The sequence below is a fragment of the Vombatus ursinus genome, unplaced genomic scaffold (genome assembly GCF_900497805.2).
Source record: "Vombatus ursinus unplaced genomic scaffold, bare-nosed wombat genome assembly UNPS02015255.1, whole genome shotgun sequence".
NCBI classification, from domain to species: domain Eukaryota; kingdom Metazoa; phylum Chordata; class Mammalia; order Diprotodontia; family Vombatidae; genus Vombatus; species Vombatus ursinus.
Genome location: NW_020955033.1, coordinates 19,707,078 through 19,720,151, shown reverse-complemented (window position 1 = coordinate 19,720,151; position 13,074 = coordinate 19,707,078).

The following is a 13,074-nucleotide window of genomic DNA, read 5'->3' as shown; positions in this document are numbered from 1 at the left end:
TTCTTTCTTTCTTTCTTTCTTTCTTTCTTTCTTTCTTTCTTTCTTTCATCTATTTCTGTACCACACTGTTTTGCACACAGTAGGTGCTTCATAAACATTTTTTAATGTTAAACGAGTTAAATGACTTGCCCAGGGTCACACAGCTAGTAAGTGACTGAGGCTGGATTTGAACTCGGGTCCTCCTAACTCCAGGGCTGGTGCTCTATCCATTGTGCCACCTAGCTGTGCTCCACTTTCCCCCCACTTAATAAATCTTAGTTGAATTGGAGATGAGGTAGCATGGATAGGCTAGGCTTTGTACTTCAGATGGGAATATCCTTGCCAATGAAAATGCATGTGCTTTAAGTATCAAAAGATGTATTTTCATATGTCATATATAAGTTTATATGTGTATCTGTTTATCATTTGTACTCTGACTTCTTCCTGAAGGACTTGAGGAAGTATATAGACTATTATAGTTTATAACAGTCTAAGGAGGAGAAACAAACATGGGATAAATAAATATTACATAACAGCATATTCCATGTTGACCCTTGTGGCAAAAATACCCTCATCCTTGGTGGAATTATTTATATTGCTTTTAATGCATGGTCCAAGTACTTTATATCTTTTTTTTCCTTGGCTAGGCAAAGGGGTTAAGTGACTTGCCCAAGGTCACACAGCTAGTAAGTGTTATGTGTCTGAGGCTGGATTTGAACTCAGGTCCTCCTGAATCCAGGGCTGGTGCTTTATCCATTGCACCACTTAGCTGCCCCGGTCCAAGTACTTTAGAATTATAAAATGGTAAAGATAGGATTCTGAAATCTATTCTTCTGGAAGCTCTTGGGATAATGAGAACATCCTGGGAAAATAGATATAGATAGTAACTTTGATCAGTGAGCTTAATTGCATAATTAGCTCAAGACATGATGGTCATCTGCTCTGCAAATGAACTAAAAGCTAGAGGTGTTTCTTAGATGGGAAAAAAAAAACCTAGGGAGTGGGCCAAAACAGAGTGCTGAGTTTTTTAAACAGGAAGAGAAGAAAAATTGTATCTAGTTGGTATGGGAAAGCAATTACTAGCACTTAGCACAGTGCCAGGCCCCTAGTAGGCATTTAATAAATGTTGGTTAATTTACTGACTACTTGAAGAAAACTTCTAGGGAAAGATGGTGGCCATCATGGAGAACATATAGTTAAAAGAAAGATGAGGCTTAGTTGCTGAATAGGACAATATATATGAACCGTGATTCACTAGGACAGTATTGCTAGCCTGATATGAATGAATAGTGAGCTGAATCAGTGCCAATCAGATGGGAGTTGAAGCAAGAAAAGGAAGTGGGATTGTTCTCATAGGGTATGCTAGCCAAGCCAATATGACTAGTTTGGGTAGGAAATTTGTACTCTGCAAAAATCATCTTTTTCTACTCTTTTATTGTTTCTTAGTAAAGTTCCTTTTGGAAACTGAAATTTTTTTTGTGTAGTTTGTTTTGGAGCTAAATAGGTTTTTCTTTATCTCAGTCAATATAGAGAATGTGTATGACCTGGAGGTAGATGTGATGTTGGTAGTGATCATCCTAGCTCCTGAGTCTGGGTGAGACTGGTGGAGCCTTAGAGAGATAAAGATGGAGAGAGAAAGAGAGCACAGAGACAGAAACAGAGGTAGACAGAAAGACATAGACCAGAGATGGAGACAGAGACACAGAGATAGAATGAGAATATGAGAAACAGAGATAGAACTCAATTAATAAGTGCTTAATGAATGAGAGGGAAGAGAGGGAAGGAAGGAAGGAAAGATATAGAGGGGAAGAGAGAGGGAGAGGAAGAGGGAGGAGGGATGGGGCAGGAGAGGGAGAAGAGGGGGAGAGGAACAGGGAGATGGGAAGGAGAAGAAAAGGAGGAGAGGATGGGGAGAGGGAGAAGGAGGAGAGGGAGTTGGAGGGAAGAAAAAGAGGGAGAAGGGGAAGACGGGGGATGGAGAAGGAGACAGGGAGAAAGGAAAAGGCAGAGAGGAGGAGGAGGGACAGAGAGAGAGAAAGAGAGAGAGAGAGAGAGAGAGAGAGAGAGAGAGAGAGAGAGAGAGAGAGAGAGAATATGAAAATAAGAATGAATCTCTTGGGGAATCTCTTGGGGGAAAGAACCACATTCAGTTGTAGCTGATGCAATGTCTTCATGCCTGGATTTTCTGTCACAACTTTCTAAAAGGCAGAGGATGTAGCATGGAATCATAAATCAGTGAGGGCATTTCTTTGAAGAGCTGAGATAATATGGTCTAGGCACTTTGTAGGAGTGAACAATAGAGAAATAATTGTTCCTGAATCCAGCCTGCTGCTCTTTCAAAAGATTATTTTGGGAAACCCATCCCTGTAATTTGCAAAACTTTATCTTTTATTGAGGAGAAAGCTATTATAGAGTTTTGAAGAGATGTACAACAGAGTAAGAGGTCTATAATTTTGGGATGATTAAAGGATATCCCATTGTAAAGATGAATACTTACTGCCCATCCTGAAAGAACTGTACTTGTAACATTAATTAATTTGGCAAAAATAAGGACCTGTCATTCAGGATAGATTCTAAAAAGTTTTAGTGGCAAGAGAGTTTCTCCTAGGGTTTTCTTCAACTTCATCTTTGTTAATAAAGTTCTTTAGTGTAGATGAGATCACTCCCTTCAACTGGCAAAATCCTTGGTATCTATAAAAGTTGGTGGAGCACTCACATGATGAATTACATGGTTTAGCAAAGTCCCTACTGGAAGTTCATGATTCTGTGATTTGTCTGGTACAAGACATATGGTGGACAACAATGCTTTGGGTTTGCATTTATTGTCTCTTACGGTTGAACCCAAAGACTGCTTTGATATTTTCTTATAGCTCAGTTCCTTAGAGAAAGTATGTACTTGTATACATACTTAATAAGTTTTCAAGTGCCTTCAATTGATTTCCATTTATGAGGCTATCTAGGTAGCTTTGCCCAAAATTTTTGGCTTTCTGTTCTTGTCAAACCAAGGGATGATATATTCTGTTTTTTTTGGTGGGGAGTGGGAGGTGTTGGTGGTGGCAAAGAGTAGCCAAGGATGATTTTAGTATATTTGATAAAGATTTTTCCCCTTTTCTATGATTTCATCAGTGTAGGAAACTCCCATTATGAAATTTCTGTCTAACAATGCAGATCAAAATATTCTGCAACTTTTAGTCTTGGAGATTTGGCTGGATGTCTTGAACCTTACTCTTCCTGACTCCAAGGCCAGATTTCTATCCCTTACACCAAACTGCTTCTCAGTTAAAGGAAATAGTTATCAAAAACAAAAACCAAAAAAAACCCCAAAAAACGAAAAACAATGTTCGGCATGTTTTCAGGTCATTAGATTTCGAAAAGTTGCCAAAGGCTTTGGAAACATCCTTTTTGAGAACGGTAAGGTGACAATCTGAATGACTCAGGCTGAAATCAATTTGATTGGGGACAGAAGTTCTGAATTTATTCCACCTCATTGATATTCACCTTTATGTTCTCCTTACTTGTATAAGGTGGGAAGACAATAGAATCTACAGACAATAAGCCAGAGAGTTTAACTTTAATTCCTGGAGAAATGCTTTTGTGGTTCAGTTATTTCACTCATGTCTGACTCACTGTGATTTTTTCTTTGGCAAAGCTACTGGAGTGGTTTGCCATTTCTTTCTCCAGCTCATTTCACAGATGAGAAACTGAGGCAAACAGGGTTAAGTAACATGCCCAGGATCACACAACGAGTAAGTGTCTGAGACCAGATTTGAACTCATGAATATGAGTCTTCCTGACTTCAGGCCCATCCTGGGGCCACTGCACCACCTTGCTGCCCGCAACAACAAATATGGAATACCTAGAAGAGAGAGTGATGATGACAAAGAGCCAGCAAGCCTTTGAAGGTCTGCCACTTACAAGAAGAATTATGTTTGTCCTGCTTGTTTTTGAAGGCAAGAACTAGAAGTGATGAGCAGAATCGGTCAGTCAGCATTTATTAAACTCTTACTATGTGCCAGGCACCAGGCTAAGCTCTGGGAATACAAGGAAAACAAAAAATACGGTCCCTTCCTTTAAGGAGCTCACATTACAATGGAGGGTGGAGGGAGCAGCATGAAAACAACTCTGCACATAGGAGATCTATCCAGTGTCAATGGGAGGTAATCTCTGAGGGAAGGCACTGGCATTGGAGCAGAGAGGGGACTGGGAAAGGTTTCTTACAGAAGGAGAGATCTGAGCTGAGTGTTGAAGGAATCCAGGAAGCAGAGATGAAGAGGGAAAGTATGGAGGGCCAACAGTGAAAAAGCTAAGAGTCGGCAGATGGAGGGCCACTCGGGAGGCTTAGGATGGCTTGGTCTTAGAGTATGTGCAGGAGAGTAAAATGTAAGAAGACTGGAAAGGGAGGAAGGGGCCAGTTTGTGAAAGGACTTAAAAACCAAACAGAGGATTTTATATTTGATTTTATATTTGACTTAATCATTCATTTGATCCTGGAGGTAATAGGGAGCACTAGAGGTTATTTGTGGAAGGGGGAGGGGTGATACGGTCAGACTCACAAGTTAGGAAGAAACCCTTGAGCAGAAGTTGCAATGGGGTAAATTTAAGCTTGATCTCAAACAAACAAACAAACAAACAAACAAACAAACAATCAACTTCATAATAATTAGATCCCTCCACAAGTGGAGTGGATTGCTTAGGGAAGTATAGTGGATTCCTGGTTACTGGAGGCCTTGAGCAGAGACTAGATGACTATTCATCAAGGTCATGAAGTAGGGGTGATTATAGCTGGCCTCTGAGGTCTTTCTAGCTTGCAGATTCTTTGTGGAAACAAACAACTGCCCAATTTATCGAAGCATATTTTTCTTCCCTTAATATCTCCCACCCCAGACCCTTAGTGACCTAATTTATTAATAACATTAATAATTATTTCACAAATCTTAGGCATTATTCTTCTTGAATACTATCTGTTCTGGCTCACATGCAGACAGTCTGATAAAAATGAGCAATTCTTGAGATTAACTCATCAAAACCTTCTATCTGGGATCATTCACTGTTCATCTATTCATTCAACAAACATTTGTTCAGCTCCTCTTATGTTAAGTGGGTTCTACTAGGCATTGTGGATTCAGCAATGAAAGATGACACAGCCTTTGACCTCATGGACCTTCTCTGTGCCTGATAAGTTAACTACATAATTCAAAAACAGAAAAATCAAAGACACTGAAGCTTCTGGCAGAGATTTGAGTAAGATTTTCAGGATTTTTTAAGTGTAGAACACAGCCTAATGGAAAGATGGAAAGACTATCTTGTGTTCTATCAGTCCAGATTGGCCTTAGAATGTTGGTACCAAAAGGGACTAAGAGAGTATTGAGCACTCTTCCCTTCCTCCCCGCCCCCGTTTTAACAGAGATAATGGGAAAAGAAGTGACTTGCCCAAAGTCACTCAGATTCTTGTTAGTGACAGAGTCCTGCTCCATTTTCAGATTTTATTTGAGTGCTTTTATAGATGCTGTTACAGCAGCAATACAGGATACAGTAGAGTGAGAGAAAGAAAGCTACCAGTAGCTCCCTTTGTAGCATTAGCTATTTTTGCAAAACAGTCCCTCAATCAACTGATAAACATTTATTAAATGCTAGGCACTGTGCTAAATGCTGGGGATACAAAAAAAAAGGCAAAAGATAGCCCTTGCCCTCAAGGAACTTACGATCTTCTTTTCTACTTCTTTCCCACTCCCTACCAAAGGTTATAGTATGTTTATGTTGTGTATATATGTATGTGTACATAAGTATATGTACATATACAAAATATGTGTATATAAGTATTGTGTATGTGTGTGCATACATACACACATGCATACACATATATGGCACATAAGTTCTGGGTTCACTCATTCTGTCCCAGAATGGACCAGCGCTATCCAGTCATGTCCCCAGAGTTTATCTATTGCTCCACTTTTTAGGGTTCTAGGCAAGGATGTGCTGGTAGATGATTAACAACACTTTTTCAAAAGACAAATCTATGTGAGATACCCCTTTAACTTTTATCTGCATCATTAACATTTTCTCCATTACTTTCTCAAGTCTAGACAATTAACAAAAAAATTCAAGTCTTGATTTGTAGTGTTTGTCAGTTTCTTAGGTACAAGAAATTCAATTGAAAATTTTAATAATCAGATTTCATTGAATTGAAAAAAACTGTAATAATCACATTTCTTGAGCAGATCTGAACTGACTCCAGGACACACTTATTTCTGGGGATAACCCTGATGTGTTGGGGATATCTAATTCTATTGTTCACAAGTCCCTATCTGGTCTATTCACCCTAATATCAATTGAATAGTTAATATTTTGTTCATATCTATTAACCATTTAAACATACCTAGAAGCCAGTTCACCAATTCTCCATGTGGATTGGTACTGGGCAGAGCATCCTGCATTAGCTCTAAGAACTGGGTCCTCAGTGGCCAGTGTCTTCATTGCATACATATGTGTATATATATGTGTAGATACATATATATGAAAATGTATTTATACAAACATGCATAGATACGAATTTATGTATATAAACTTTGTATTTCTTCTAGCACTTAGTACAGTAGGGTCTTAATAAATATTTCTTCAGATAATGAATACATATTTGATTAACAGTAAAGGAAATCAGGCTAGCCATGTTGTTTGAATGCCGAACATACCCTTATCAAAAAGGTTATTTTATGGAGAATTCACACAGGACAAGCATTCATGTGGTGGTCAGAAGAAGCGATACAAGGACACTCTAAAGGTCTCTCTTAAAAACTTTGGAACTGATTGTGTGACATGGGAGACACTGGCACAGGACCACTCAGCGTGGCATACCCACATCAGAAAAGGTACTGTGCTCTATGAGCAAAGCAGAAGTGAAGTAGCTCAAAGGAAATGCAAAATGCATAAATTTAGCGAATCCACCCCAAATGTTCACATGGACTGCTTGTGACTGACCTGTGGTAGAGCATTCAGAGCTCATATTGGTTTGATCAGCCACAGTCGGATGCACTGTAACTTGACTCTAACATAGTGATATCATTTTGGTCCTCTGAGAACGAAGGACAACCAGCACCAAAGGACATCAGGCTATTTTAGGTAGAATTCTTTCCACATTCAACACCTGCCATATGGTGGAGCTGTAGAACCACAAACAGCTCATTGGTTTTGCTTTTTTTAATTTGTCAACATCCATCTTTTATTGATTGGCCTCAACTTAGAGTAAGCTCTTACCTCTTTCAAATAGTGATTTTACACTGTAAAATATAATGACAGCTTCTATTCATTCATGTAAATAGGGAAAAGAATATAGACAGGTCTTGCTTTACATAAGTGGACCGTTCAGTAGATCTCTACGTAAAGCAATTATGTAATGCGAATTTTCCCCTATCCACCCACTTCACTTAGCCTATATAATAAAGGCATACATGAAATAATACTTTTATGCAAAGCATAAAATATACTAAAATGTAGACATATTAAATAATGTACCATGTTAATAAACAGAATTATGAAATGAAAGGTAAAGTTAATGATAAATTATATTGTACAGTAAAGTTAACATAAGTGTACAGTATGACAATTTTTGTCCTCCTTCCTATTTTCTAATTTTTTAAATTTTCATTTCCAAGTCTATTGGCTTACATTTGTGAGATGGTTCACTTTTCTCCTTATGAGAATGTTTGCCACCAGCCACGGTGACAATATAAGGATCACTATTGAACACAGGGAGAGGCACAGTATCACTCATTGTCTGTGACATGTAGAACTGACTTCTCAGCTTCCTGCTACCATTTACACTGCCTCTATTGTTCAGGCTTACTAGACAGCATCTGCTTTGCATACAACATTTTTGGAATTTTTCTTTCAGAATTCTTTACATAAAATTGAGTTTGTATAATGTGAATTTACATAAAGCAAGAACTGTCTGTACTGGTTTTCGATTCACAGGGTTGAAGTTGAAATCCTTACACTCTTACTTACTATCTGTGTGACCTTGGACAAGTCATTTCAACTTGCTAGGCCTCAGTTTCTTCATGTGTAAAATAAGAGGTTTTGTCTTGATGAGATCCGAGATCCTGTCCAGTTTCAAATCTATGATTCTCAGATAAATCAGTGGGAGATGAATAGGGAGAGATTTGCCTCAAGGGAACATTACACAGATGCTGAAAGAACAGTCATGTGTGTGAAATACAAATGAAGGGATGAGCAGAGGAAAGGATTACGTAGGAAAATGTTTAAAAATATTCACTTATTTGAGGTATGTTGTTACAATGTCACTTAAGTGATAAACTAGAACAGGAATAAGCATTTATTTTGCCTGCACAGCCTACATGTCCGTGCTGAACTGCGCACCTCTCCCAGCCTGGTGCACTAGACCTTTCCAATCAACCATCCAGGTTGTCTTGGGCTGGAAATTTGTTTCACTCTGTCTTTTTGTGGGTTCTGCTGCTCTAGAATTGGTTTAGAGCCATTTTTACAGGTATTTGGTGGGGTTTGGGGGAGAGCTCACGCAAATCATTGCTTTTACTCTGCCATCTTGGATCCTGTCAAAAATAAGCATTTATTAAGCACTTACTTTGTGCCAGGCTCTGTGCTAACCCCTGGGAGGGGTATAAAAAAAGCCAAAAATATAGTCCCTACTCTTAAGGAACTTCTTATATTAGACAACATACAAACAACTTGCAAACATAGAAGACCTACATAATGTAACTAAAAGGTAATCTCGGAGGAAAAGCACTAACGTGTGGTGGTGGTGGTGGTAGTGGTGGTGGTGGTGGTGGTGGTGGTGGTGGTGGTGGTGGTGGTGGTGGTGGTGGTGGTGTTGATGGTGGTGCTGATGGTGGTGCTGATGGGACTGGGAAAGGCTTCCATCTGCAGCTGAATCCTGAAAGAAGTCAGCAAAGCCAGGAGATGGTGTGTTGTGTGTGAGAAACAGCAGTTAGTCCCAGGCTGCCTGTTTGGGAAGGAGTAGTGCATAAGAAGACTGGAAAGGGAGAAGGGAGACAGGTTGTGAATGCCAAACCAAGGCCTTTATATTTGATCCTGGAGGAAACTGGTAGCCACTGGAATTTAAAGTGATAATCCAGTGTCAGGCCACATTTGAAATTCAGCAATAACGTCGACAAGCTGGAGCCTGTGCAGAGGAGGGTTGCAAGGTGCTGAGGGAGCTGAATATCATGCCATATGAAGACCAGCTGAAACAATGGTGATGTTTAATCTAGAGAAGAAAAGACTGAGGGGAGATGTGGTAGCAGGCTTTGAGTCTTTAAAGGTCTGCCATGAGGCAAAGGGATCAGACTCCACTGATCTGAGTGCAGCTTATAGCAGAATGAAAGAAAGCAGGCTGTCTTATCTCCCTTTGCATCCTTACCTAGGAGGAAGCTCTGCTTTGTTCCACAGGGCTGAACGTGGACCTATCATTGGTAATTGTAGGGATTCAGATTTAGGTTCATTGAAACGGAAAGTTTGCTGGGCCTGGAGCTAATTAGAAGATGTCTGTTTGAGTGCTGGCTGTCTCTGACTGCCTGTATGACCTTGGGCCAGTCACAGCCTTTCTGAGGTTCACTTTTCCCCTCTCTAAAATCAGATGGTTTTGGCTCAGGGATCTTTCAGGTCCCATTCCAGCTCTGAATTCTATGAACTTTGGAGATGACAATACTTGTGCTACTTCCTTCAAAGAGCCGTTGTGAAGAAAGTGCATAAACTGTAAGGTGATATATAAATGTGAGTTATTGTTATTATTACCTGGAAATGATTGGGACAGTAAAGACTAGGTCTTTGCTCCAGGCAGTTCGCTCCAGGCAATAGCTGAGGATTTGACCGGGACTTCTTGAGGCCTGTTGTTGTTGTTGTTGAGTTATTTCAGTTGTGTCTGACTCCTTACAACCCCATTTGGGGTCTTCTTGGCTATGATACTGGACTGGTTTGCCATTTCCTTCTCCAGCTCATTTTACAGATGAGGAAACTGAGGCAAGCAAGTTTCAGTGACTTTCCCAGAGTCACACTGCTTTTCTGAGACACGCAGGTGTCTGAAGCCAGATTTGAACTCAGGAAGATGAATCTTCCTGACTCCAGGTCTGGTGCTCTATCCACTGTGCCACCAAGCTGCTCCCATCTTGAAACTGATCTTTTTCTTATTTTAATAGGTACTAATATGGCCCCATACATTTCAGATTTCCTGAAACAGCATTGATTTAAATTTAATATGATATAATTTAAATTTAAATAAGCATTGATTTAAATAAAAAAGCTGGGAAGCTCAGTGGTACAGGGAAGGCAGCTTGGTGGAGAGAACTCTGGACCTAGAATCAGGAAGACCTGAGTTCAAGTTTTTCCTCATATACTTATTAGCTGTGTGATCCTGGGCAGGTCACTTAACCTCTGTCTACCTCATTTCCTTTATCTGTAAAATGGGGATAATAATAGTACCTACCTCTCAGGGTTGTTGGGAGGATAAAATAATATAATATTTATAAAGTTCATTATAAACCTTAAAGAGGTATGTAAATGCTATTTACTTGTAACAAGGCTTTGAGGAAGGTATATCATTTGTCCGATCATTTGTCTCAATTTTTGGTATAGAAAACATAATCACAGTATGTAAAATGGGCACATATGTGTAGCTACATCTATATTTATCTAACTATCCACACACACACACACACACACACACACATATGACAGAGAGTGAAAGAAAGAAAGAGAGAAGGAAGGAGTGAGAATTACATTTGTACATTTTAGCTATCACTGTATCTGATTGCTACTTAATCTGTTTTAGCATTAAAAACACATGGAAGAGGTTAATTCATCATTATTATTTTTGCTAATAATCATACTTTACACATCCATAGTGCCTTGTAGTATTTAAAGTGCTTATAAACAAACGGTCACATTTGATTCTTATGATACCCTTTTTAGTTACATAAGGAGAAGTATAATTTTTTTTTCCATTTTCTAAGATGATGACAGAGTCTTAAAGAAGTAATGATTTGTCTAAGTCACAGCTAGAATTAGAATTTGAACTCTAGGTTGGGGCAAGGAGGAAAGACCAAGATTTGAAACAATAACAACAACAACAATAACTGCAACAATTAATCTGTTTGCCTGTTATAATCCTAAATCAAAAGGAATGGGTACTACCATAAGGTGGCACAGTGTGGCTATCATTTAAACTAATCTGAGAAAATCTATGTTACTATGGACAAAAGTATGCCCAGCACGTGCCTTTATAAATCACAGGTTTGCACAAGATTCCATGGGGGGTGAAATAGACGTGGGGATCTTTTATCCAGCTTTTTGGCATCTTTGTTTTCATGTTTGGTCTTTGGTTATATTGATTCTTTGAACAGACTCTCCTTGGCTCTCCTATTGCTTCTTAACAATGCTTTTCCTCTGCTGTTTTTCTCTCTCCTGCTGCTGCACCAGGGTTTTTATTGGCACTTACAAAATACATGTCAAAACCTGCCTTGCATTTGGACCAAGGTTTGTATTTTTGTTTTTGCCACAGTTATACTGTGAGCCAGTAGTTATGAAAAGATCATGCACTGCATATGTCTTGTGGAAAATAAGGTATTATGTTTTCTTTGTTTAGAAGAGTGAAGTCTTCAAGTTTTCCCTTAAAATTGGAAATAGTTTATAAAAATACCAACTCAAACTCTCATATTCTCTGCTAAGAATTTTTAGTCTATGCTAGCGTTTGGTTTCTTTTTTCAATAACATTTTCCCATAGTTTCTAAAAACCAAGGTCAGGCAAACCTTAAGAGGTGAAGTTGGGTTAAGATGCTAACTCAGTAGTTTGAGAAAGAAAGATGAAGAAAGCCAAGGGAATACAAAAGACTTTAGGAAATTTTGCCACCTAGTTTTGGGTCATGAGCCACATACCATTTAGTTCTGGGTAAAGTTGTGTCTTATTTTATGAAATTTGAATGGATCAAAGACTCATGTAGGGATATAGAGATAGCAATGGAGATGCCTCGCTCCATATCTCCTAGGAGATTAGATTTTGCTCCCTTTGTGAGTACTGTAAGGGCATAGCAGAGGCTTACTTGCTTTCCTATTTTTAAGAGGTGTTATTTTGCTAAAATTGTATTTATCTGTTATACATCAGATGTCTGAAGTCTAGGGTAAGGATGCTTTTGGGGTTCAAGATGTCTTCTGTTTTCTCTAGTCTTTCTGCTTCTCTCTCCCAGAAGTTTCTCAGTCAATCAGTAGTCCTGTCTCCCTGTATGTATACAGCATCATAGGATTTTCCTCCAGAGGAATGCCGAGACCACCTGGGGTGGTAGGGACCAAGAAGTATAGGAATCACACCTTTCTTTGACATATACTAAGAAACAGGTTCTCATACATGCCATGATACAGACTTGGCCATTCCGTCAGAAATCTAGGTGGCACAGAGGACAGAATGCTGGGCTTGCAGTCAGGAACCCCTGAGTTCAAATCTCAGATACTTACTAGTTTTATAAGCTTGGGCAAGTCATTTAACCTTTTGTTGGCCTCAGTTTCTTTAGTTGTAAAATGGGGATAATAATAGTATCTACCTCCTAGGGCTGTTGTAAGGATCAAATGAGATAATATTTGTAGAGAGCTTAGCACAGTGTCTGGTGTATAGTAAGTATTATATAAATGCTAGATATTCTCCTCCTCCTCCTCTTCCTTCTACTAATGATAACAGTAAAATTATTATTATTCTAAATATACTAGACATGTCATGATGGGCTAGTCACTTCATCTCTTTAGGCTTCCAATATCCTCATTTGTAAAATGAAGAGGTTGAAGTAGATGTAAAAATGACAGATGAGGAAATAAGATTACTAGCCCATCATTACATGGCTAATATGTATCAAAGAAATATGCAAATATAAGGTGGTATATAAATTTTAACGTACTATATATAATTATATTAATAGCATATGTTTATATATGATAAGGTGGTATATATTTTAATAGGTATATATTTATATAACTATATACATATTATATTATATATTTATATGTTGTAAGGAGGTATATATATTTTATAAATAAAAATAATAATGATAATTTGAACCCAGGTCTCTGGCTTATGTCCAGAGT